At 33.5% G+C, this 23,691-nt stretch overlaps 1 long non-coding RNA gene across 9 annotated transcripts; it reads right to left on the bottom strand.

Moving 5' to 3' along the window:
* Nucleotides 1-1,994: 1,994 nt before the first annotated feature.
* On the bottom strand, nucleotides 1,995-13,849 carry LOC136229484 (uncharacterized). Of its 9 annotated transcripts, none has more exons than XR_010689125.1 (7): nucleotides 13,542-13,847; nucleotides 13,203-13,275; nucleotides 12,376-13,117; nucleotides 11,817-12,275; nucleotides 7,345-7,494; nucleotides 7,006-7,189; nucleotides 1,995-2,108 (listed from the first exon to the last, which is right to left on the bottom strand). It is a non-coding gene; the product is annotated as an uncharacterized lncRNA (long non-coding RNA). The 9 variants fall into 9 exon arrangements; XR_010689124.1 differs by lacking the exon at nucleotides 1,995-2,108 and adding an exon at nucleotides 5,002-5,135; XR_010689127.1 differs by lacking the exon at nucleotides 1,995-2,108 and having other exon boundaries at nucleotides 6,838-7,189; nucleotides 11,817-11,962; nucleotides 12,063-12,275; nucleotides 13,542-13,849.
* Between the last annotated feature and the right edge of the window lie 9,842 nt (nucleotides 13,850-23,691).

Raw genomic sequence — 23,691 nt, forward strand, 5'->3', positions numbered from 1 at the left:
TAGAACTACCAATAGGTGACAAGAATATATCCTTTGAGATATCATATTCTGAAAATTTTGCAAAATGAGCTCATGGTCAATATTCATGAAAATTCTTTTCTCAATGTAACACATCAAGCAATCTCCAAGTAAATCATCTCTCATTCGGTTGTGTAAATCTATCTTGATAATGTTCATTGCATAAAAACATCTTTCAACTGTAGTTGTTGCAACAGGTAAGACCATTGCTAACTCGATAAGTCGATACACCAAACAATAAGTGGTGTGCTATTTATTTTTCACCATCTTCTTTGCAATCTCACCAATATCACAAAGACCATAAAATGCTTCATTCAATCTTACATCAGTAATGTAGTTTTTAAGCTGATGGTGAAGCTCAATCAACTCAAAGGAGGAAAAATCTTCTGAATACATCCCAACAAAATAAAGCAGTCTTTCATGATCAAAAGTAGCAAAAGAATGGAAAGGATCAATACATGTTATGCACATAAGTAGCTCTGGACTTGCCTTGGTGAAACGTTTGTCTAATGCTCCAGAAACATCATCAATTACCCAGAATAAAATAGTTTATGAAATGATTAAATATGTCATTTCTATTATTTCATTATAATTTATATAAAAAAAAAGAGAAATCAAATACCTTCAATAAAAGTTGTCGCAAGAAAATGGCGGCAATATGTCTTTTGTACTCCATCAATAAGACGTCTAGCACGACATTGAATGACATCCTCCATATTAGGTGTATTGAATGACAACCACTTTTGTTTAGAATTACTGTGTGTACTGTTCTGACCTCCTTCATGGCCACTAAAATTTTCTAAAGCTTTTTTCAAATTAGTATAACCCATCTGTGTAAAGGCAGTATCCCTGTATTTATTAACACTGGCAAACAAATAGCAACATAAACAATATGCAAAATCCTTAGATACACTATATTCTAACCATTTATATTTTTCAAACCATTTAATTTGAAATTTTCTATTATGCCCACCAATAAGAGTTGATGGAAAATTATGCTCAAATGGTTGGCAAGGGTCTTTACCGCCTCCTCAATGTATCTCTGGTGTCACTATGGTAAGTATCAATTGGTTTACGCAATCCCAGATCACCAATTATATCATCATTGGTAACTTCAGCTTCAATAAGGGCTCTTTTATCAATGTCTTGCTCAATAGGTCTCAAATTAATATTGGAAGAGGATGACTCAATCATATTTTTATTGGGTGCTAATATAGAAAAAATATTTCTTCATATTTAAGATTCCTAACATATAAAAAAATTATGTTTAATCAAATCCCCAATTTATAACAATCCTCAATTAATAACAAGTACATAATATAACAAATTGAAATTTAGATTGTTAAAATTGTGATTGGGTATTTGATAAATTGGGATCTCCAATTTATTAATACCCCAATCACAATTTTAACCATCAAAATTGCAATTAATTATAACTATCAACAATAAAAATTATAGTACATAATCAAACAATCAATTAACTTAAAATATAGGTAAATACAAACAATGATTTACTTAATTTAAATTTTAGATCAAAAAAACAAAGTAAATAATAATTTAACACATAATAACTAATTGCGACAAACAAAGTAAATATACAATATATAAAAGAAAAAGAGAAAGAGATAAAATAAATTAACCTCAATATATTCTTTTTGTCTTGGTGTTAAGTTGAGAGAGGGTTGAAACAAAAAAAATTGAGAAAAAAAAAAGAAGACGAAACACATAGAGAAGAGAAATAGAAAGAAAAGTTAAAGTATTAATACGTATTAGTTGACAATCTCGAAACAATTAAGATGATTTTTTATAAAAGGGCTCTGTGTTTAGAGAGCCAGAATTTAGTTAAAGCAATTAGAAGGATTTGCTCCTTTCGATTCTATCAACTTTTGCCATGTTTTCAGGGAGCAGAATCGGGTGGCAGATCGGCTTGCTGCTGAGGGCCATGAGAGGGCTTTGGGTGTCTCTATTTTCCCTTCTCCTCCTGATTTCCTGTTACCTTTGCTTTCTGAAGATATTGTGGGGGTTAGCTTTCCTAGGCTAATCCTGGATTAATTTGTTGTGATGTTTGTTTTGTCTTTATTTTCTTTTCCCTACAAAAAAGAAAAAGAAAATAGGTATTAGTTACTGGGACCACACAAGTTAAATCAACCCTATCTTTTTTAGTGTGTGAAAGACCAAAACAACGTCATTTTGCTTCTTAACAGTCCAAAAAAAAAATTGACTCAAGATGGGCCTAAGTTTAGGCCCATTCTGGACCAATGATGCTATACTTGAGGCAACCCAGTGTTTGGTTGCCTCAAGTTTGGGGGTGCTAATTCAGCACCCCCACCTTAAATATATGGGGATAGGAGGGCCAGAACCACCCCTGGTCAGGGTGGTTCCAGGGGCCGGAGGCCTGGCCCTTTGTCTCCGCCACTGGCCTTAACTATTAGCATAAGTTTTTGGTTTAATTTTTTTTATTTTAGTATTAGAGCCTCTTAGATCAAATAGTCGATCGTTTGAATCTTGGCACCTACATTTATAGGTGAAATTTCAGCACATAGTAGAAAGAGCTTGTATTGTATACACTTCACGCCTAGGAGACATTCGCGTGTGAGGATATGCCAAAGATTATAATAAAAGTTATTGTTGGTTCTTAACTGTTAGAGCATCTCAAATGAAGTATAATGAACCACTCATTATACTCTCTCATTAAACTTCTCTGCTAATAGAGTGAGTTTAATATATTGAGCATTTATCAACCACTTAATAGATATTGAGTAGTTTATTAAGCTTTTAACTATTTTTATAATATATTTATAAGATAATATAATAAAGTTTAATTAACTGGTGAATCCTTTATAATTGAGTGGTTATAGAGTTTAATCGTTGGAGTTAATCGTTTAATAAAATGAAATTTATTAAAAAAAAGTCTTATAATGATGATGTGTCATATATATTGAGTTGTTGTGAGTATTAAACATTGGAGATGCGCTTTTTGGCTTGATTGGTTCCTTGACATAACTTTGTCATATTTTTACATAACATTTTAATAGAGATAATAAAATTAAATGCGACGTGTAAACACATTATGAAACTTTTGGTTGGTCAGATTTAACCTCCAATATTTTTAAATATCACCATTAATATAGGTAAACAGTAAAATTATATGTGATTCATAAAACGGCACACGTAAATCCATAATAAACTAATTAGGTTGACAATATTATGATATAAAAAAAATAAGTTGGATTAGGATTGCCTCATTCAACTTTAACAAGATATAATTGACACAACATTAACTTGACACTTATCATCTCTAAAATTTATATACAAAATAAAATTGAATAAATAATTTATTAGTCCTCTAGTTTTTACCTAACACGTTGTTTAGTCTTTCTATTTTGAAAAACATATTTTAAGGTTCCTATCTTTTGCTAATATTAACCTTGTGGTCTTTTTATCTAATTTTTAAAAAATTTAACCGAACATCTTAGATTTTAGGACAACCAAAGTACAATACAAGTTAACCATATTACTCTGTTATTTATATATATCTGTTTATGCTAAAATATAAAGATTACAAGTCTAAAAAAACTAGACAAAAAGACCAAAGAAATAATATTGATAAAAACTATAGACCTTATAATGTGTTTTTCAAAATAGAGAGACTAAACAGTGTGTTAGGTAAAAAGTAAGGGATAACTTATAATTTACAATTAATTAATATTAAACAACTGAATGATAAAAAGGATAATTCATAATTCATAATTGAATGATGTCATTATCAATATTATACGAAGACAAACATATTGATGTTTGAAATAATAAATAATAAAAATCTCAAAACCTTGCATGTCACCATATAAAAAACCATTCATTTAAAAAAAAAAAAAAAAAAGTCTCAAAATCTTGCATATAACCGTCTCAAATAAGCATTAAAATGTTAAAAAAAAAAACATAAATAATTTTGGCCTATTAATAATGTAAACAAAAACAACATTACTTAAATGAAAATGTCAAGGGAAAACTAAAAAAAAACCACTATCCTTTCACGTTTTGTCAAACTGGTATCTATAAAAATTTTGTCCAAACAGAGACTGGTGCAACCAACAGAGGTTTTCGGTTACTAAAAATGACCTCAAAATTAAATAAGCGTTAAAGACTTTAAAATTGAAAAATTCAAAAACTTGACGCTATTCTAAGCAACTTTTTCTCCAACGTTTTGATTTTAATGTCATTTAGGTATTGTTTGGTGATGAGAGAAAAAATTGAATGTTTAAAGAGCGAAAGCTCCAAAACTGATGATTTTGGAAAATAAAAAAAAAACGTTTCATAGTAAATGTGGTACTAAACAACTTTAATTCTTGAAATTTTTCATTTTGATGTCGTTAAATGCTCTTCGTTTTTAACAAAACGAAAATCTCATACCCCGTTTGGACAAAACAATTTATAAGGTACCAGTTTGACAAAATGTGAAAGCACGTCGATTTTTTTTTAAACTCTGCCTAAAAACAATAAGTCTAATTTTCATTGAAAGTATGTGTTTGAATGTGATAGTAAAAGATAAGCAAATTGAACATTGAATTATTAGCTGGATTATTAATAGTATCCTATTCTAACTTTAAGCGTATTGTATTTCTATATATAAAAAAAAAGTTTTGATATTTAATTTTGAATAAATTCAAATCAATTGAATTCAGAGATATTTCCTTTCTTTCCAGCTTTATTACTTTTGTAACATATATTCTGTAATTAATTAAATTATTTCTGCTAAATTGTCACAATACTTCCAATACCAATCGTCACTTGATGACTTCTTAATTCAAATTAATAGGGCTAAGATATTTAGTAAAAACTATACTGTATAAAATAATCGTTTTCTAAAAAAATATTTAAAGGCAATTGTCCTCCATAATGTGGCTTCACCCATGGCTCCGTGACATTATTCTAAATGATAAATGATAATTGATAATTGACAATTAATTAATATAAAAAAATGAATGATAAAAAGGATAATTGATAACTGACAATTGAATGATGTCATTATCAATATTATACAAAGACAAATATATTAGTGTTTGAAATAAATAAAAATCACAAAACCTTGCATGTGGCCATATAAAAAAAAATTGAATCTACAAAAAAAAAAACATTCTCAAAATCTTACATGTAACTATATGAAATAAAGCATTAAAATATTAAAAACAAAACAGAAAACCCATAAATAATGTAGGCCATTTCTAGCCTATCAATAATACTAACAAAAACAATAATGGCATTACGTAAAATATTAACTACAAGGATATACTGCATGCAAAGTGCGGAATTAATTCCCATCCATTTTCTGTAAATGTGACTAAGGAAGAGTTTCTAACTTTAATAGAACTGATCAAATAAGGAAGGAAACGGTATCAAGCATTCAATCAACCTGCAGAAGCTACTCAGGAAGGTCCCATAATGGATGATCCTTCAGAAAAGTACTAATTGCAGATAAATCAATGCAGCATACTAATCTGATAGTTGCAGCGACAGACCCAAAATGTGAATAAAGATCAATGTGGAACATATGTCTAGGCACGTACTAATCCAAATTCTGGTCTCGTACTCCTAAATTGATTCCAAACCGTGATCCTAGGCTCATATAGGAGCAAGGCTTAACAAAAATTAAGGTCTCAATTCTTTTTCTACAAGAAAGTGCCATTTTTTATAATAGTCAGCGGTTGATCTGATCTGATATATAAAATAGTACAGGAATCAGTTTCAACTAAGTTCACTACCTTGGTTCAACTGCATGAAAGATGGGATGGAAAATCCAATTGGCTGCTCCAGCAATTTCTATTATTAACCTAGCCTAAATCTTAAACCTTGGTATTCCTAAAAGTGATATTTTGGGAATAAATCGTCATTCTAATTCATTTGTCTTCAAAAGCATGATCATTTAGTAATATTGTCCTCCCAATTCCATAATTGAGACTCGTACTAGTAAATGGGTAAGCAATAATGTCTTCTCCATGGTACAATATAACGAACCTCAGTAGTAGACCTGATTTGGGGATATTAGCCAAACAGTAGTTAGGCCTGAATCTTGATTAATGGTTTCTTTTCCAGATCATTTTTTATCTACTTTACAACTTTCAGCAACTGATTAACTTGATAATCCATTAAGTAGCTCCGAACTCATGCTGAAAGGCAATATGTCAATTGCTCTTCCCATAAACAATCTGCTACATTTTGAACAAAAGAAACTAGAAGGTAGAACAACACATTAATGACTAATCCATAAATAAAATCCCGCTGTGAGCAGTCCATCCACCTCAATTAACCTTAATCATCCGTATCATAAATTTTGATTTATTCAAACCTCAACCCAGATTAATCATCATTCCCTTGGATGGTCCTTCTTGATCTCCTATATAATATCCAGACTATCTCCTCGTGTTAGATGCTCCCTCAAAATAAAGCAGATTAATCAACTCTTTTCAAATCTTATGTCTTTTAAGAGATACACAAGTATCCTCTATGTGAATCCTCATTGACACTGCAATAGAACTTGCCTATCACTGGAGTCATATGGGTAAAGCCATGAGCAGAATTAATTTTCTCCAACTTATTGTGTTACTGAATATAGTCCCATGAAGATCATTCTCAATGGTAGCTGAGACACTCAATTAAACCACTGAGCCATTCCAATATGCAGAGTTTATTCCATAGAACAAAATGAAAACATTCCTGGTTTCTAAATGTTTAGCACTCCAAACACGCATAATATGAAAGACTAAAAGTAATATCCTGTAAGCTCCATAATGACATCTGAGCATGTCACACTTGCCACCGCAGTTGATGTTTACCACACTAATATTCACAGGAGTACTGCAATTTACACATCACATAGCACTTTGCATGTTCATTTTCACCATTTTATAACTATAGCTTCCATGGAAATTGTATAATATGAGCCGGAAGAGTAGTTAATGTGGAAATAAGAAAAGAAAAACAAATTATTACCTTAAATTTGCAACTATCAATATATTGAAAGATCAGGGCGTCTCCCTCAAGCAATTGGTGTGCAACAGCAAACTGTCTTATATGCAATGTATCTCATCTGATAATCTTTCCCACATTCATTTTCCAAGGTGACAATAGTGTCTTCACGTGGTAAGTGTGCTCTATAGAATGGTCCAGGAAGTCCCTATTATAAGACGGGATAAAAAACAACATTAAAAAATGCTAACTCAGCTTCTTATAAGTTCACTGAACTCAGCTCCTTGGCACTTAGATTTTCAATTTGTTTCTTTCTACAATTCACCAATCTAACTCAGCTTCATATAACTTCACTGAACTTACCATCCAAAAACAATTACCAACGTGTGATTTGTTCCGCCCAGGAATGTCGATTCAAGATTTGACAGAACCTTCTCTGCTCGAATAACAGATGCTGATTTGTTCCGCCCAGGAGATGTCATTCTATCAATCGCAGGCTTATTTTGCCTACAGCTTCAGAGAAAGAAATAGTATCATAATAAAGCGCAAAAAATTAACCACAAATGTTAAACTTGAAAACATATGAGCAGTTTAGATTCTTTACTTACCATATGCATTTCCCTTCATGACCAATCAAGCTTTTAATTAGTATCTGATATGGTAAATAATATTGAATGGGCTTCCGAAAAGCCCATAACTTACTCTTTGGACCGGCCCAGTTAGGGTTCCCGAAAGGATCCAATTACGAAATGAGGTTTCTGACCTTATAAACACGCTAAGCTCAATTAGAGAGGGAATTTAGGTTCCAAAATAATATGATGCTGACACGTGTACATGAGTGGAAGCCCGAATTACTATAAATAGAGGTTCAGCACAAGGAGAAAGGTACACATTATTTATATACTCTACTATTCATAGTTTCCATCTTAAGTCCATTATCGACATATTGACTTAAGCTTCGGAGAGGGTTCTCCGGTCACCGGCTCCCTATCTGCAGTGTTCTGTTTTACAGGTTATAAGGTGTGGTGATTCGATATTACGACATCATTTGGTGCAGTGAGCATGGAACGCTACTCGTTTCAGAATGGTTTATGTTCAATCTTCTACCCGGTGGTGGAGCCTTTGCTTCAGTCAGCGAACGTCCAGGTTGTTCAACCTGCCGTCAATCAGAGAGTGGAGGATATCCCAAGTTCATCTGCTGTTCTTCCTAGGGGTTTGGTGGACGCTAGTAATCATCTGATTACACCTTTGTTTGTAACTCCAACTTTGGATCAGCAAACTGAGGCATGTCTGGGATCTATGGATCCTCAACAGAGGAGTTTTATTGATGGACTCACGAAGCAGCTCATATATAATATGGGCTCAGTTCAAGAGTCGATGAATATGTTAAGAGCTGAGCATGCTTCACAGATGGAGGCAATGCTGTTGGAAGCAAGAAGAGCAGGAAAGAACGAGGGAGATGGAAGCTCGGTTGCGTGTAGTACAGGACATCATGACATGAGAACATGTCTAAGGACAAGTCAACTAGTCCTTATCGTCGGAGGTATAACTCTCCTTCGCCGATCAGAGGAACAAGTGAAGAGCGAGGTTGAACCGTGATATAAATTGAGACATTAATGATTCTTAATTACATGTATATATTTACCCTATATAACGAAAATAAGTGAAAAGCTTAGGCTTAATTTACCATTAGAATAAAAAAGCAACAGAGCATTTTTTACATATCGTCTTCTTCTTCCCCGACACTGATCTTCTTCCCTCTCTTCCGACACCGATGGAAAGAATGGAGCGGCAAGGTCCAAAATCCATACCGAACATTGGCAAAGAGCAAAGGAACAAGAACTTTCCATTTTTAGCAGTCCATTCACTCGTGGAGGTAACCAGCGATGAAGAAGGGTTCAAAGGAGTTTGGTTTGAAGCCAAAATCCTCAAATCGTATCTCAATCGGAAATTCTTAATCCAGTACAAGGATTTAGTTTCTAATAAGGATCCGAATGAGCTACTGAAAGAGACTATCGACGCTTCTTTCATCAGGCCTCCTCCTCCGCCGCCTGCAGATCAAATTTATGAGGTGGATGACGTCGTTGATGCCTTTCACTTCGACGGGTGGTGAAAAGGAGTGGTGAGGCATGTTGAATCGTGGATGTGTTGGGGGAAGTTAAGAAGAAGATATACTGTGGAATTTGAAAATCCATTTGATCTATTCAATTATAAGGGAAACCTCAAAGCATTTCCATTATAATTGAATAGATCAAATGGATTTTCAAATTCCACATTATATCTTCTTCTTAACTTCCCCCAACACATCCACGATTCAACATGCCTCACCACTCCTTTCCACCACCCATTGAAATGAAAGGCATCAACGACGTCGTCCACCTTATAAATTTGATCAGCACCAGGCGGAGGAGGAGGAGGCCTGATGAAAGAAGCGTCGATAGTCTCTTTCAGTAGCTCATTCGGATCCTTATCAGAAACTAAATCCTTGTACTGCATTAAGAATTTACGTTTCCGATTGAGATACGATTTGAGGATTTTGGCTTCAAACCAAACTCCTTTGAACCCTTCTTCATCGTTGGTTACCTCCACGAGTGAATGGACTGCTAAAAATGGAAAGTTCTTCTTCCTTTGCTCTTTGCCAATGTTCAGTATGGATTTCGGACCTTGCCGCTCTGTTCTTCCCATCGGTGCCGGAAAAGAGGGAAGAAGATCAGTGTCGGAGAAGAGGTAAGAAGAAGAAGAAGAAGAAGAAGAAGACGATATGTAAAAAATGCTCCGTTACGTTTTTACTCTAATGGTAAATTAAGCCTAAGCTTTTCACTTATTTTCGTTATATAGGGTAAATATATACATGTAATTAAGAATCAACAATGTCTTAATCATTAAGAATCATATAATCAAAATTCTGGTCTCGTACTCCTAAATTGATTCCAAACCGTGATCCTAGGCTCGTATTGGAGCAAGGCTTAACAAAACATAAGGTCTCAATTCTTTTTCTATAAGAAAGTGCCATTTTTTATAATAGTCAGAGGTTGATCTGATATACAAAATAGTACAGGAATCAGATTCAACTAAGTTCACTACCTTGGTTCAACTGCATGAAAGATGGGATGGAAAATCCAATTGGCTGCATCTGAATATCTATTATTAACCTAGCCTAAATCTGAAACCTTCGTATTCCTAAAAGAGATATTTTGGGAATAAATCGTCATTCTAATTCATTTGTCTTCAAAAGCATTATCATTTAGTAATATTGACCTCCCAATTCCATAATTGAGACTCGTACTAGTCAATGGGTAAGCAATAATGTCTTCTCCATGGTACAATATAACGAATCTCAGTAGTAGACCTGATTTGGGGTTATTAGCCGATCCATCTTAATCATTCAAGTCAAAAGAATCCATCTGTATTTGGGGTTAATGGAAGCCGGCTTGACAATAAGATTCAAACCAAACAATAGCTTAGACCTGAATCCTGATTAATGGTTTTTTCCAGATCATTTTTTATCTACTTCACAACATTCAGCAACTGATTAACTAGACAATCCATTAAGTAGCTCCGAATTCATGCTGAAAGGCAATATTTCAATTGCTCTTCCCATAAACAATCTGCTCCATTTTGAACAAAAGAAACTAAAAGGTAGAACAACACGTTAATGATTAATCCATAAATAAAATCCAGCTGTGAGCAGTCCATCCACCTCAGTTAACCTTAATCATCCGTAACATAAATTTTGATTATTCAAACCTCAACCCAGATTAATCATCATTCCCTTGGATGGTCCTTCTTGATCTACTGTACAATATCCAGACTATCTCCTCGTGTTAGATGCTCCCTCAAAATAAAGCAGATTAATCAACTCTTATGTCTTTTAAGAGATACACAAGCATCCTCTGTATGAATCCTCAACACTGCAATGGAACTTGCCTATCAGTGGAATCATATGTTATGAACCTTAGCGTAGGATCTAGTCACAGGTCTAGACACAACAGAACTCTTCTTTGAATCTATATTGAATTGACAAAAAGCAGACTCGTCCTTGACAGAGCCCCTTTCTAATTCTGAATTTTTGAGAGAATAAAAGTTGATTTATTATTGAATAGAAAAGTCTTTATTTATAGGCTGCAGATACAAGAGAATTCTAGATCCTAAATTATAGGGATAATTATATCACCCCCTAATTTAAAGGAATCAAGACTAATAATTAAAGGAAATAAAATAATGTCTGAAATAACATAAGGAAATAAATTTAAATTCTAGAATAGGAAAGTAATGAATAGGAAAGTATTTAGTAGGAAAGTAATAGGAGAGTATTTAATAGGAAAGTAATTAGGCTGATAATTTCTTCTTTCTTTGGTAATACCTTCCAATAAGAGCGTCCGTATCATCATATGGGTAAAGCCATAAGCAGAATTAATTTTCTCCAACTTATTGTGTTACTGAATATAGTCCCATGAAGATCATTCTCAATGGTAGCTGAGACACTCAATTAAACCACTGAGCCATTCCAATATGCAGAGTTTAAACCATAGAACAAAATGAAAAAAATCCTGGTTTCTAAATGTTTAGCACTCCAAACAAACACGCATAATATGAAAGATTAAAAGTAATATCCTGTAAGCTCCAAAATGACATCTGATTTGAGCATGTCACACTTGCCACCGTAGTTGATGTTTACCACACTAATATTCACAGGAGTACTGCAATTTACACATCACATAGCACTTTGCATGTTCATTTTCACCATTTTATAACTATAGCTTCCATGGAAATTGTATAATATGAGCCGGAAGTGTAGTTAATGTGGACATAAGAAAAGAAAAACAAATTATTACCTTAAATTTGCAACTATCAATATATTGAAAGACAGGGCGTCTCCCTCAAGCAATTGGTATGCAACAGCAAATTGTCTTATATGCAATGTATCTCATCTGATAATCTTTCCAAGGTGACAATAGTGTCTTCACGTGGTAAGTGTGCTCTACAGAATGGTCCAGGAAGTCCCTATTATACGACGAAAAAAAACATTAAAAAATGCTAATGTCAAAATAGATATGTCTTTCTTTCTTTCTATAAGTTACCAATCTAACTCAGCTTCGTATAACTTCGCTGAGCTTATCATCCAAAAACAACTACCAACGTGTGATCTGACCAAGCATTTCATGAAGCTAAAAAAAATTGATGGGAATGCCGATTCAAGATTTGACAGAACTTCCTCTGCTCGAATAACAGATGCTGATTTGTTCCGCCCAGGAGATGTCATTCTATCAATCGCAGGTTTATTTTGCCTACAGCTTCAGAGAAACAAATAGCATCATGATAAAGCTAAAAAAAAAAAATTAACCAGAAATGTTAAAGTTGAAAACATAAGGGCAGTTTAGATTCTTTACTCACCATATACATTTCCCTGCATGACCAGTATTTGCATGTCCATGAATCAAGCTTTTAATTAGTATCCAACATAAATAGCAATACCATTTAACACTTTATTGTACCTCAGAACTAAAAGCTTTTTGTTTGCATTAGCCCATATTGAATTTCCATGAAAATAATAAAATGTGCTCAGGGCATAAGTTTATCACAGGAGCAAAAAAGTGAAATTTTGGAAGAAAGAAAGAAGACTTTAAATTAATATTTCTTGCGACTGAAAGTGTGGTCATTTAAATGATACGAATAATGGCAACTTGCAATATATTAGAGCAAAACAAAGTACATCATGTAGCAAAGGATTCATTTAGAGAAAGAAGGGGAAGGAAAAAAAAAAAAAAGTGAACTTGCCATGCATTGTCAATTTGTCATCCACCATCATCATGTTCTTGTGTATATGTTTGTCTATAACCATTTTGTCCAAGCAACAATGTGCTAGTATGCTCTACTTCTGCTAAGACTGCAGAGCCAAGCAAGACACTTTGCCAAGTACAATCCAGCAAAATTGGATACATTCTATAACAAAACCTCAGGAGTAAAGCTTATAATACTTCTGTAAGCTCCAAAGATGTCATGATATTTCGGTTTCACGGTTGTAGCCTCGCATAAGAGCTCAAAAGAGCTAATCAGGTACTACATTTTATCACAAATTTGAATACTGAACTCAGTAGCAGCTGTGCTTTGGCTATTGTATCCAAGAAAACTCAAACTACCACAAAGTTGGTAACGATAATTAGCAAGAGTAAAAATGGAATAGAGAAAGAAGCAGTAGTAGACTAGTAGACTAGACTTACATGCTTAATTTTGGAATCTGAGTACCTTCTCTTGATCTTAACACTTAACAGGCTTTTCAGTTTTCTCCATAATCTGAACCAAAACAAAAATTGAAGTATAATCAGGATTCCAAACAGAAGAAAACGACAACGACTATGGAGAATCGTGCATTTCAAGCTAAACGCAGAGAGGCAATTACAGAAGCAGAATTAAACCGTTCAAACACCGTTTCCGGATACTTCAGAAACAGAAAACCCGAGATCTGAAGTCTCATTTCTCTATAATTTTCCTAAAGCTACCAGGCAAAAAAAATAAAAACCGACAGAGAGAAAGAGAAGGAGAAGGAGAAGGAGAAAGACCGAAGATGAAGAGGCAGGAAGAGTAAGCCTGAGTTTGGGAATAGGAGGATGAGACAATTGAGCAAGGGTTAAGTCTTCTTCTCCAGGAGATTTAGAATATTCAGAAGGAAGCGGTGACGTTCTATTGAAATTTGCTTTCTCCGATTCATTCTTGAGCGCTTCCCATTGATTTGATGTTTTCAGTGTTTCTCCAGCCAACCTGAGAAGACGAAAGGGGGGAAAAACAAGGGAAACCCTCCAGGCTTACTACAAATACAGGTTTTTTTAGAAAAACTACAAATACAGGCTTCCGACAAATACAGCAAGAGCATATCGAATAGTTTTGACTATTTTCATATTATATTTTTAATGCATTATCTGAATTAAACTGAATTTAGTCTCCGATAAAGATATTGACGGACCATCACGAAAAACCCTATCATAGGTCATGTTATAAGTCAGAGATTTGTATCGTGATATATGGAAGGAACTATGTCGATAAATTCATATGCAATCGATATGATACTTGTTAATTTTAATGTTTAACAATAACTTTATGTTGTGACTAATCCCTTGTTTGGGAGGAGGTTAATGGAATTAAATGGAAGTAATGGAAGGTTAAGTATTAAGTTAACGTTGTTTGGGAGTTATTTTTTGAAAGTAAATGGAAGTTAATGGGGTTAAATGTTTACTTCCTCTAACCTCCAAATTGGGAGTTAATGGGAGTAACGTAAAAAATTTTAAAAATTTTTGTCTCTGCAAAGTAAATTTAACCTTCCTTCCCCTCCATATTTAAACTCTCAAACGAAGTTAAACATTTAACCTCATTAACATCCTATAAACTCCCAAATAAGGTTAATTTTTAACTTTCATTTCCATCACTTCCCTTCCCTTTCCATTACCTCATTTAACTCTCACCTGCATTAACTTCCAAACTCCCAAACAAAGGCTAATATGATAATGAATTTATTTTAATGCATGCCTTATTTTAATGCATGCCTTCACACGGATCAAGTGGGAGAATGTCGGATTTTCGATAATTTACATCAAGTTAGTGTATGGTTCTAGTATATTATATACTTATATAGTTTAATAAAATAAAAGAATAAATCATATTGGTCAGTTCATGAAAGGGTACGACCAATCATCGAGATTAATTAACGAAAAGGTACGTTGAAATATATTGGTTCATTAAGGAAAAAGTACTTTATGGATGAAGAAATACCTTGATAGAAGGTATATGTAAAGAACACAAAACAGTATTTACTCTTTTTCTAACCTATCTAAAGTTATTTTCTCTCCATCAAGAAAATATGTAAAAGTCTAAAGAGTTAAACGAGAGAAACACGATTATCGGTGATTCCTAAAAAACTCGATTATGATCGTTATGCATCAAGGTACACTCTCTTCATCGTAGTTATATATTTGTGAAAATCATCTTATTCAAACAATAAATATATATCTAATATTATGATGAAATCTAATCATTTCTAACAAATTCTCCTTGTGTTTTTTTTAATAAACCCTTTGGAATTCATATAGATGAATTCATTACATTATTAACAACGCATTTATATCATTATTAGCATTAATGTAATCTAAAACCTATTGAATTATATTACATTAATTACAAAATTCTTTTGTAATTTTAAATTATTTTTGGAATTCATGAGTATAGTTTTATTTTTTTTTCAAAAACAAAAGGTTAGTTTTACTTCAATTTTTGTTTTTGGTTTTGCAAATATATTGTGAATATTTGTAAGATAATATACTATTAATAAAATCCATATATTATATATGCTTTAGAAAATACAAATTCTGCGTTGAATATTTTGTAGAGTGAGATATTCCTTATATATTTCATTATATATATAGTTTATCCGGTTATCCGGTTCGAGGCTATAGGACATCTTGTAGATAGTTTCTTTTACTGCAGATATTAAGATTCGAACTCAAAATTTATAGTTTAAACAATTTGATATTTTTTAATTATTCAAACCAACCTTAAATGGTAGATTCTATAGTAATTTATGCTCCCATTTGAAATGAATAAAAATGATTTCTTATATTTTTAAAAACAATTTTTTTTTCCTTCAATTAGAAAAAGGATAGAAACTTTATTTTTATTTTTTTAGCATATGGTGGTGGGTATTTTTCCCTTTTATCAAATTGTTAATAAAAGTGGACTTCTTGGTCACATTAAGGGTTCGTCCAGCCCAAATAGGTTCAAGCCCGATCCGTGCAATATATACATATAATATTGGTACGGGGTTTTAGCAAAATTCTAGAAAAATATGGATGTTTAGCAAAAGCAAAATTATTTTTCAAATTATCAAATACTGTCATTCTCTTCAAAATAACAATTTTTACTATTTTATAATTGCAATATACTATATATATTTGTCTGAAACAAAATACATATATTTTTATTTTAAATATTTAATATTATTATTTTTATATAGTATATTTAATATTTTAATTGTATTTAGAGAATAATTTATTTATCGGATGTCTCCAGGGACATCCGATAAATAAATTATTCTATAAATACAATTAAAATATTATTTAGAATAATTTGTTTATTAAAAGTTATAAAAAAATATAAAAATATAAATACAATTAATCTCCAACTAATCTTCAATTAATTATTAAGGGTTCTATCTGTTTGATTAGCGTCTAGTATTTTTTACCAACTTGAGCGCACATGAAACCCTTGCCACTCACATGGTACCAAACAAATGAAACTCAACATCCCATAATGTATTATGATGATTCAGGGTAAGCTAAGCTAGGTGGCACTAAGATTGCCACACCACAAAGTTGGTGGAGGCACAACAAATTCAATTTGAGACACATTGCAGCCATAATACTTTGGCAGAAATGAGCCAAAGCCGGATACTCGGCCTCAGTAGAAATAGTATAAAGTTATAGGAATCTCAACAACTGAAGAAATTCAATGGGCTCGAGCATCCACAATGGTTGGTAACAACTATTATAATTTAGGTCTACTTAATAATAAAAATAAGTAACTTTCTATTAGAGAGGTTGTAGTTTTTTAAAATATTATGGGATTAAAAAAATTATTAATTAAGAAGAGGGACTGAAACTATAGTTCACCAGGGATTAAACAATATTTTTTATGTAACAAAGTAATCTGATTGATAACCACGCCTGGCGCATAACGCGCCAGATCAAGCACTTCAACGCCATGGTGTGGCCTTCAGATTGATTATTTTTGGATTTTAAGGAGGGAGACACTGTTTGTTACTAACAGTAGTAACAAACTCAATTTAGCAACAACTAAGTAATGGGCTCTCTAGTGGATATTTGTTACTTTAACCCATTTAGTAACAACTAAATCACCCCACTAGAGATGATCTAAGAGCAATTAATTGTGTTTGGGATATATTAGCTGGGGCGGACTCGAGGAAAAACAACATCTGCCATAGCTCCATTTAAGCACATAAGGTACTATCTCACCATACGAAATGACAGCCCTCTTTTGAAATCCTGAAAATAAACTATGATGCAGCTTTCCAATAAGACTGTTGGGTTAGACCGCTTACTCAATTTGAATTTTTATAATTAAAAACTATAAAGATTTGTTTTTAAAAAGCTTTAGAAGAATAATAAGCATCCCACGTTACTTAAAAATTACTTTGTAGTGATATTTATAAAAATAGTCCTTACACTTAAGTGTATCCTAAGAGGTACCTACTTTTATAGGAGGGTGATGACCTAGTTGATGCTTGACCATCACAGATGCATGTTGTCCGTCCTATCTAGATTGGTGTGGTGCAGATTTTATATTTTTTTTGGGAAAAAATATAATATTTTTATTTAATTAATTTAATCCGAAATTAATATTTACTTAATTTATTTCGGAATTATTTAATTAAATACTTTTTATTTCTCAAATAGCTCTAGTTGATTTGAGCTTTCTGAATACGTCTTAACAGTTTCCCACATCTCTGATTTCTCTCAACAGCTCCTTTTTGTTCTATAAATAGCCGTGTGATTCCTGTTTTCATAACTTAATTTCTTTGCTTTCTAAAATTCGAGACTTAGCTAATTTGAGTGTAGACAGACTGAATTCGTACTATGCAATGGCAATTTCGCAAACGTCTTAAAGAAAGCGACATAGTCCGCGACTCTGTGCATTACTTTATTCTGTAATTTTTTTGTGTTTTCCCAGCTAACACAGTAACCGCAGTGCCTTTGGCTTCCTAATTCGAGATTATAAGGATGTTGTTTACTTGGTGGCGGTGGCCCTTTAGGTTGAGTTTTTATATTAAACACATAATCTTTCATGTCACTCGAAGGACCATATTTGGACATGTGTATTGTGATCCCACGTAATAATTAAAATAATATGACCTTTTATAATATGTGTGGATCCATGTTACACGTGTCAAAATATGTTAGGAGATCGTCTATTTAACATAGAAAACTAGATGTTTTTAATAATTTAGCCTTTAGGTCCGTCTCTATATGCCCTTCATGCGGAGGTCCAAGCAATAACAACTACTCTTTTTGTTGCATGAGATGTTGACCTGTCTTGATTGCAATAAAAAGTTTCACGCTTTTATTAGCTATGTTGTTGTAGTAGCGTTCACTTGGACATAACTGAAAATATGAATGAGGTAATGTTGGCTAAAGCCTTCTTTGATTTAATTCTCATTAATTCAATCATTAGAGTGCTTACCTATTTTATATTGAAATAGGCTTGCTTATCAAGGAAAAGATACTATACTAAGGAATCAAAAAAAGGATACAAGGACTGTGGACAGGTGGAGTCATCGGCTCCGTTGGATGTAGGACTGGCGATCAATGGTTGTGATTTGAGATTGGTATTATTCTGTGTGGTGAGGTGCATGATTCCAGATGGTGAGCTTCTTCCTAAATGTGCCATTGAGGTGAAAGTACTAAAATACCCTTTGTGGTTGGGAAAGGACTAAAGTAGCCTTGAAAGTTCAGAAGTCTGCTTTTGAAAAGATAAAAGTCCATACTTTGTGTAAAGAGTCAAAACTCATTTATTGTACTTCGTAAAGCAAAGAGTGAGACTCTTCATTTGCTTCTTCTTCCTTACGTCTCCTTCTCTTCCTCTTTCATTCGGTCAGTAATGGATCAATAACTAAATTTATTTAATTATTCAAAGTCACGATCAATGCATATGCACATATTTATTTTGAGTGTTAATAGAAAACTACTCAATTTTCATCAGAACTATGGCACAAACTCAATTCGAATATACTCCAATTAATAATTAATAATTATCCTTCTTTTCTCAAAAAAAAAATAATAATAATAATTATCCTTCTAGCTATTGGCATTAACAATTATCCTCCCAGAAAGAAACAGGTTATTTTAAAAAAAAAAAAAATATTAAAAAGTCAGGTTACACACAGGTGCCGTAGATCTTCAGCTATTTGTACAAAGTCAAAAAGATTGGAGCCTTTTGAACAATCAGGTGAAGCTCACTTATTAATTTACTAAAATATTATTTACATGATGCATTTTCTTTCGTAGGTTGTAATAATTCTAGTTAATAGTCATTATCTTAGACTAATCTGAAATGATACCCCTGCTAATCATAATTTTATTTTCGAATAAGCAATGATATCACCATCACCATTTGATATTATTCCTGACTAAAGCCTCTTCTCATTATATTTTTCATTAGCATTCCGATTATTGGAAACTATTCAAAACTTTGATTTTTTTAGTTATAACAAAATACTTTTCCACCGTATTCCGTTCACACTAATTCGGATTCAGATGGATTATGAATTAAGGTTTTGTTTAATTATGTTATTAGATAATTAAAAAAATTAGTTACATTAATCATATCTAATATTTAGTAATTATTTAATGGAAATATTATAAGGAAGTTAGATTATTAGTTGACCGATGATTAATATTGTCTAATTCTTGTGAAACAAGAAAGCCTTAGAATCAAAAGAAAAAATATTTTTTCTCTCTAGTAACTGGCACCCCCTCTGTACAAGGCGACTTCGTTTTTAGATCGTGGATTAATCGTTCTTCCTCCTCAATAACTTTACCGTGAGAACAAAGTGACGGATGATACAAGTTAGTAGTTTGAGTTCTTTCAATGTCCACTCAATATCAATCCGCGCTTCAATAATCCGATAACTCGTATAATTAATTGTGTAGAAATCCTTCACTATATAAAATAATAAAATCTAATAATTAAATTATAGTAGTAAAATTCGTACTTAAAAAATTAAAAATAAAATCATGATTCATAATTCCCAGTTCATATAAATAATAAATTCACAATTCATAATTCCCAGTAATATTAAACAAATTAAACTAAATCAATCCAACAATATATTTATCACAAAATTACTAATATATATCAGAAAAATATAAGGAGTTAGACGCGTGCCTCCACCAAAGAAAATAATGACATGTGTCACAAGAAGAGCCTTCGGATAAAGCTGAATAAGGTTAGGTTAGCAGTCACCAAGCCACGTGGAACAATGAAGGAGAGTTCCGAATCATATCAGTACACGTGCCTGATTCCACACCTAGAATCACAAGATGGTCACAGTTTAGGCAAAACGCAAATTGTCCTTCTTACAGTTAGCGCTCACCATCCAAAGGTCAACATGTGCATGTAAGTTAAGTTAAGGCGTACTATATGACCGACTGCTGGATTTTCTCTTGACACTCTATAAATAGTATAAGATGTCACATATCTAAAGAACACATACAAACATTCTCTGCAACTCAAACTTAATTTTTTATTGCTTAATGCTCACCTTTTCTAAACCCAGCTCACTTTAGCATCGGAGTGGGGTCACCGGTTTCCAGTCCCTCCTTTGATGTCTTTTCCCACCTTATCTCATGTATCGAAGTAATCATAACCGATGCCAGAGAATTACCCTCAGATTTACTCATATTAAATTGGTAGAGTGAGTGTGGATCGAATAGACGCATTCATGGCTCACTTTGAAAAAAATATGGATCCCTCATCCTCACGTCCTACCTAAGAACCCAGAATCCTTGTGGATGCCATCGATAAAACTTTTGGATCTATTCAGGTCACCCCCTTACTTTGATAAGCGCCTCGAAGAATGTTTGGGCTTCCTTAATCCTGTAAACAGAGATTTCATGGGTTGAATCACTAAGCAACTAATCTACAATGTAGAAGCATTCCAAGAGGCCACGTACATAAACATTGTCGTAGTGAAAGTTACTGGAAAACTGGACGAAGAGGAAAAGTCCATCAAATGATCAAATCTCTAGGATTTCATCGCATAATCTACCAAACATCACACTGTCCGTAGGTTCACTCTTAGAAGAGACATTTGCTAGAATCTCGACTGGCGAGCTAAAACAAGAGATATATAGAGAAGTAGTGAAGCCCTCGCAAGCACCGAAGCAATCACTCCATGTCGCCTTCCATACCCTATAGTGAGAGCAGTTGGAAAAATCTTATGGAGAACACTACTCTTCACCATTAAAGCCCCTTCGATGGAGAATCCTAGCAGGATCGAGATCTCCACCACATCGAAGGAGATTCGAGAGGGAATATGTCGAGTTTGAATCCTTCTTAGGTAGACACAAGCCCCAAAAAAATTTGGGAAGACCAAGATCCCCTCCAAATAGGCATGGAGCCTAGAGATATTTTGATAAATATGAATCCCCGCAAGGTAGGAGAAGAACACAGAAAAACTCTACCAAGTAGAAATCTCATGATAGGCGAAGGTAGCAATGGAAAAATAGTGTACCCAAATATCCCAAAGATCGACGGTTAGATCGTCGAAGGGCCTCTTTGGATAATGAGGAAGACAAAAATCTCGTGGATAAAGAAGCCATGTACAACCTCATCTAGAGGGAGATAAGAAATGCCATGTCAGATGCCAAAATTAATGCATGAATGCCAGACCTAGCGAAGTATAATTGCTCGGAGACCCAACCGTTCATGTGAAGAACTTCAGGCGGGCATTGGAAACTACAACGGTCACTGATGCTATTATGTGTCACCTCTTCCCCATGACCTTGAAGGAAGTAGATGCTTACTACTATGAACAATTATCAGCCTGAAACATCTGAAGAAACCAAATAGCGAATGATTTCTCCCAACACTTCACTACTTCAATACCAGAAAGCAAGACGATCTAGGATCTCAACTACATAGTTCAAAAACCACATAAAAGCCTATGAGAATGGGTTGAGTGCTTCTAGAAAATTGCAATCCAGATCCTGCACCATAACGTCGATGCTCCCAGAATGCGACTTTGTGACGCTTAATGCTCCTAGACAGAGGTCCTATACTAGGTTGAGAAAAACAAACATCACATTCACTACCCTCCCTCTTAAGCTCAAACATTTAGGTCACATGAGTGATGGAACATATCATGAGTTCCATAAAATCAAATATAGTGGAACATAAGACTGTAGATTAGATGGAAATTATGCTGGACAAGATGGCAGAGGGGGAGTTCTTAATCTCGTTTTGAAAAATCACCAAAGACGCCTACCTCGGAGAAAAATATCCAACATGGTTCAAGTCGTGCTCCTCAAGGGGTAATCAATATGATTATTGGAGGACCTCAGATAGATATGTTACTAAAAAGAAAGAGAGCCCATAAAGATAGGGAAAGGTTGTACACGTTCAACTCAAACTTCTCGTTCGCCAATTTGAGGAATGTGCCTGATGAGAGGAAGTTATACTAGTATTTTCAAGTCATTTTATGGTTGTTCAGAGCTAACCTAACATTATTCATAACACTTTTGTCCTTAAATCTACATGTTTCACAAATTGTTCATCAAACAGATTGCCTATTCGAGTTTCTTGCAAATTACATCAGAAGCAAGGAAGAAATAGATGATTTGATTGGTTCATTCAACTAATTAGAGTTGTTTAATGTCAACCAAATCAAAAGAGATCAATTGCTTGAAGATTGTTTATTAATTTCCAAATGCATCTCTTCTCTGATTGGTTGTTCTAAACGATGAAGATGATATAGGCAACTGCTTCAGCATTAAACATACATTCACCAAGCTGCAATCCTCTTTGTTTAATGATAAAAAAATGGATGCTTAAACTGATTTCATTGGATGTCTTGAGCGGTGCTGTAACCACTACAAACTATTATGATTTTGAGTGAATAGAGTGAGAAAAATGGAGCCTGCATAATAAAAGCAGTTAGGATAGATTCAACTTATCAATTCTTTTACAAATTGGCAACTTTTACTAAGTTTATTATTTTTCTTTGTCTTTCTAGCACCTATATAAAGGTTTCTTTTGTTTGTAATCAATCACTATTAATTTTCTATCTACTTCATCTTCTTCGTTTAATTTTAAGCGTTTATTTATGGCTTCTTTCTCCATAGTAGTGGTATTTTCCTTGACTATGGAGGAGTAGTTCATTTCAGGTAAAACCAGCCAATGGCACCTTTTTTCGCTTCCAACCAAAACCATTTCCTTTTGAAGCCTTTCACACTGTCTATTTTTTCAAACAAAAATTCACACCTTCAGGTGCCCATAGTCCAGTAAAAGACTATATCGTTGCTTTTCATCATATGGTTCCAAAACTTTTGAAAGACCAACCTAGTCAGCATCAAGATCAAATTCGTGCAAATTTTGTTCAAACCTAGCAGTTCCTGCCAAGCATTAGGTGATAATTGGTTAGGACACAAACATAACTTATTTAGAATGTCAATGATGGGAGCTGAAATCATAAACCTCGTGACTTATTGCATTAGTTGGATGAAAACCCCATTAAATCTTCAAAACCATAGTCAATGATTTGGCCAGAATAAGGCAAGTGCATTTCCATCCTTTAGATCTCTAGGAACTCATGGGTCAATTCCACCAATTGTCCTATAGTTAGAGAAGAACCTTGTTCCCGAGCTTTAGGATTTTGTTTTTTATCGATAAAAGTCTACCCATATGGTTTCTAGATACTTTGGGAGGAGCTACCTTTTTTTCTTTTCCTTTGGAATTTTGTGGGAGATCTTGTTTCTTCTGGGTTTGCTTCTTTGGTACCATAATCTCAAAATCGTTGGATGAGATTTGATCAACAACAAGGTTTTGTGGATCACGAGAATTCTTCCTTTTCATTACTTCTACACAATAAAAGAAAAGAGGAGGGAGAATGAACTTACTAAGAGATGAAGTCTGCAAGAGGCCCAAAAT

Source organism: Euphorbia lathyris, chromosome 5 (genome assembly GCF_963576675.1).
Source record: "Euphorbia lathyris chromosome 5, ddEupLath1.1, whole genome shotgun sequence".
NCBI lineage: Eukaryota > Viridiplantae > Streptophyta > Magnoliopsida > Malpighiales > Euphorbiaceae > Euphorbia > Euphorbia lathyris.